The sequence below is a fragment of the Nymphaea colorata genome, chromosome 3 (assembly GCF_008831285.2).
Source record: "Nymphaea colorata isolate Beijing-Zhang1983 chromosome 3, ASM883128v2, whole genome shotgun sequence".
NCBI lineage: Eukaryota > Viridiplantae > Streptophyta > Magnoliopsida > Nymphaeales > Nymphaeaceae > Nymphaea > Nymphaea colorata.
The window spans coordinates 8,594,095-8,599,226 of NC_045140.1; positions in this window are offsets into that span (position 1 = coordinate 8,594,095).

Genomic DNA, 5,132 nt, shown 5'->3' on the forward strand with positions numbered 1-5,132 from the left:
GTTGTGGCCACCGCAGGGGACTTAGGTTGGTGGTCTCAATCTTTGTGGTATCTGGTTGCACAATCCCCTCTCCTTAAATTGCTTGCTATGTCGTGTTAGTTTTCTTTGCTCGTTTGAGGGGACTCATCAGTTGGCAGTCCACCATATTCAATTGTGTTTTTGCTAGCTCACTTCAGCTACAAAATGCTCGTGGCCTCCTCCAAACCTTCCTCCCACTCGCACACTGTGAGTTTCTCCTCTTGCGGATGGGTGACTGTTCTTTGTGGCCAAGGCACCTCAAGGTAATTTCCATTGGTTGGCCAGCCCTCTTGGTTTGGTGTGTCCCCTCTTCCCATCATGTTTCCAAGCTTTGCCACCTAGTTCAGTCTACAACTTCTATCAGTGTCAGATGAGGTCAATGGTGGTCTCACACTTTGAATGACAACCGAGCTGTCACGTGTACACTTTGCCGCTTTCTCGCTTGTCAGAATGATCAACGAGTTACCAATTGGCGGCACAGGTTTGCGGCGGTTGTTTCTTCCTTCTACCAGTTGTCCCTCAGTCACCAACCTCTGATGCTAGCTCTATTTATTTTGGCTCTATCTGGCTTCCATAGACTGAACTTATTTTTCTTAGCGTACAGGTATGCCTTCCTCAGTAGAGGTTTCACGTGTCATCTACCTAGGTGGACATCCATACCAATACTCATTGCGTAGGTAGGCTGCTTTTAGACTCTTGCGTAAGCTGCATTGCATTAGGATGGAGGTTATTACCTAGAAACGCATTTTTTGGAGCAGCAAGTTTTTTGAGGAGACTGCTTGGGATGAGGAGATCTTGTCCCTCCAGTCAGTTCAAAATATTTCTATGGATCAATCTTACCACCTCTTATATCTCTAGTGCCTTTCTTAAGAGTCCATTCACTAACAGCAGTGCTCGAGGTTAGGTTGACTTTTGTATGGAGACCAGAACACTATGTTCTTCCACTTTGCAGCCTCACAAAGCCACCATCAGACATTGCTCCTATCCATAGTTATTGGATACAAGGTATTTCTTGGTGATGACATTCTCCAGGCTTTGACCACTTATTTCCATGATTTCTATTCTAAGTCTCTTCACTTCCATGTCCTGCTGCCACATATTGATCCCTCTTCCCTCTTCGTCTCTTGAGGGATCACTCTAGAGCAGCTCTTCCTACACTAGGAAATCAAGAACGTTGTTTGGGCCCTCGACTCTAGTAAGGCGTCTGGCATTGATAGTTTCCCTATTAAGTTTTTTTGCATCTTTTGGGAGATTTGTAGCATTCACATCTTTGTATTTTGTGAGAATTTTTTCTCAAACTCTTTATTTTTAAGGAATTTAAACAAGTTACATATGTGTTGCTATCTAAGCGTCATAACCCTACGAACATCAGCTACTTTCGCCCAATCTCCATCTTAAGCACACCCTGCAAGATTATCACAAAGTTGTTTTCTCTACAGCTTACACCTGTTATACCTTCTATCAATAACCTCTTTCAGGTTGTGTTTATCAAGGGTTGATGTTTGCATGAAGTTGTTGTCCTAGCCAATGAGGTTGTTCATTTCTTCTACTGTCTGTTCCCTCCCTCCTTCATCCTTAAGTTGGATATTTCTAAGGTCTTTGATTTGATTAGTTGGGAGTTCCTATCTGATCTCCTGACTTGCCTTGCATTTGGTCTATCATTTTGGTAGTAGATCATTTCACTTGTCAATGAGGCCCAACTTGCGGTCTCTTTTAATGGGATGTGTGGTGAGTTCTTCTGTATCGGTCACGGCCTGTACGTTATCACATTGCTTTTTAGCTTAGTTTCCGATTGCTTGACTTCCTTATTTGGGTACACTGTTGTGGTTAGTTTCATCACACCTCATTCACTCCCCCACCTACAGGCCTTTTATACCCTATATTATGCTAATGACTTTCTCATGTTTGGCATTACATCTATCTAAAATATTGTAAGAACTTGGCTCATCCTTCAAGTTTTTGAGCTCATCTCATGTCTTTCTATTAATTCCTCCAAATGTTACATTTCTCTCATTCACGTGGATCCGACCACAATACTTTTTGCGGATGCTTGTTTTGGGTGTACAACTGCTGGCCTACCCATGGACTACTTGGGTCTTCAGATTACATTGTCTTATGTTTGTCCCCCTCCATGCTCTCACGGTCATTCTGCCTGCTATGGCCGTCTTGAGAAGGTTTGATAAGATCATCTGTAATTTTCTCTAATATGGTGATCAGTCATTGGATTGCCTTAAGCTTTGGGACATGGTTGCCCTTCCATGTCCTCTTATGGGTGTCAGAGTTACCAACCTTAGTTGAACGAGTGAGTCCTCTCAATGTTCGTGGTGGTGGCGTTTGGCAACTAAGCATTCCCCCTCGCTCTTTTTATATGTTCCAAATATGACCTGTCATCCCCGAGTGATTGACATGTTTTTCTCTCTCACACTTCTCTCTCTCACTTTTGGTGCAGCTTGTTATCTGCCATTCTCTTTTTTCTTTACCTTGCTAACCTCACCATCCTGGCTTCTTTCGCCTTCCTGTGGTTTTACTTTTTCTTCTTGCTACCTGGCCTCCTTTGGTTCTTCCATTACGTGGCTCTCAGCTCAGTCCTTTTGGTCTCCTAGCCCCTCTCCTCGTACCATTGCTTTTGCTTATGTTCTTCTTACTGGCCACATCAACACATTTGACCACTTATAGGCCTTTGGCATTAATTTAGTTAATTTGTGTCCTTTTTGCCTCGTCGCAGTTGAGTTTCGAGTTCATCTTTTTACCTCATTTCTTTCTTCTATAGTGTCTTGCCTCTGTATGACCTTTCATTATGCGTAGCCTTTCAGTTCATCTTTTTTTTTCTTTATTGTCCTTCCCCCCACTACCCTTTTCCTAGGGTTGTGTCTGGAAACAACAGGGTCTTCAGGGGCACCTCCTCATTACCAGATTTTGAGGAACATCTTATGTAGGGTGATGTCCACTTTGCTATTCGACTAGGACACTGTCTTTCACTTGTTACTGTGTGACTCTACTGCTCTGTCTATCTACTCTCCCCCCTCTCTTACTATGTTTTATTGTGTTGTTGTCATGTATATAAATATTTTATTCTTCTGTTTTGCTCTTGCGCTTTGTTCTTGTATTTAGGGGACTTTTTGTCCTCAAATTTTGTTATGCATTCCTATTTTATCAGCTCTTTTTTTTTTCTTTTTCTCTCCCTCAGCAAAAGGAAAGAGGGAGTGTCCTACTATACGTCTCTCTCAATCTCTCTCACTATCTCGCCCAACACAATGAGAGAGGGACTACTCTGCCCATAGATGTCTTCGCTCCTTTCCCATTCTGTCGGGTGGGCGATACGTCACTTTTCGCTCCCTCCCTCTCTGCCAAGCATATCTGATGCCGCTAGTTGTGTCAGGCAACACAACTCCATGTTGCTCCCTCCCTCTCTGTTGGGCATGCTATTATCTTCATCGTCAAGATTTCTTTTTATAAATTTTGGGAGTTTCTTATTTTATGCTAAAGTCAAATAACACCAAACTATTACAAAATGCTAACAAGAATATTTTATTTTTCACCCAGTAGTACTCCACCTGTTTTGAATACTACCACAGTCAAGGATTAGGAACTTCCTCAATTGAATGTCAAAAGTTGTTCATTCATAAAGAGATATATATTCTTTATGATTCAGACTAAGGTCTAGCCACGTCAGATTGACAAGGATTTAATTTGAATGGGGATTTGGAAGGCTCTCAGCCTTGGTTTGCAAGGTAATCACTTTTCTGCTTGCTTACCATTCTTTTTTAATAGGATGACTTATGTAGCATTTGAGGAAAGTTATAATGCTATTTATAGCCATTTACTTAGTGTCAAACAGAGACACATGGACCTTGAATCAACTGCAAATCTGAAACTTTCAAATTTTTTGCTGAAATCTACATGCCCACAAGATGTTGTCAATGAGTTGAAACCACCTGCTCTTTGTGGGCTCCCATCAACAAAAAGAGTCTCAGATGATCCTTTATGAATCATCTCTTAAGCCTGTTCAAACATTTTTTCGAGCCGCGAAATAAAGTTTAGGAAATTTAACATATAAAACATCTCTCTCTTCAAAGAAACTGCTGGTTTTGAACGTAGGGGTCTTCAACTTTATTTTACAACATTTTCAAGAAGAAATCGACTAAGGGATTTCAGGCTGTTGATTACCTCTTTCTAACTTTGTTTTGGTATTTGCCGTAACATAAAAAGGTAATCAAGCTACTAGTGGTGCTGAAGGTGGCAGACTTAAGATAAAATAAAGGCCACCATGTCTATGCAGACACTAGGATTTGAGAAAGCATGCATCCATGGTGAGAGATGAAAATTAATAATAAAAAAATAAAGAAATTGATGGAGCCCCTTTGCTGCATTGGGCACACCCACCTGATTTAGAGGATGGAGCTCCCTTTGCCCCTAGCTGCTGGGGTATGCCCACTGATGGGAGCATCTAGATCTCTCCCCTTCACTGTGACCCACACAGAGGGTGGCCATACCCTCCACAGTGAATGCTTCCTCGATGTGGTTGGTGCAAGAGGGAGAGACATATCTGGAGAAAGCCCAATCTTAGTGTAATCACCCCAAATTTTTTTAAAGGACTATGATGTTTTATCCAAGTGCGAAATTCAAATTTAGGCACAAGATTCAAATACAAAATACAACTCTTAGATCCAAATTAAATCCAAAATACAACTTTCAGATCCAAATTAAATCCAAAATACAACTCTTAGATCCAAATTAAATCCAAAATACAACTTTCAGATCCAAATTAAATCCAAAATACTACTCTTAGATCCAAATTAAATCCAAAATACAACTTTCAGATCCAAATGAAATCCAAAATACTACTTTCAGATCCAAATGAAATCCAAAATACTACTTTCAGATCCAAATTAAATCCAAAATACTATTTTCAGCTCCAAAACCCAAGTTCAGATCCAAATCAATCATTTAAGACTAATTTGTTCTTCCTTTTAACCAAAAAGCCTCCTTTTAACCAAAAAACCTCCTTTTGACCAAAAAACCTCCTTTTAGAGGGTAACTTTAGTCTTTTTGGGTGGACATGACTAATTTGCCCTTCCTTTTGACCAAAAAACCTCCTTTTAGAGGGTAACTTT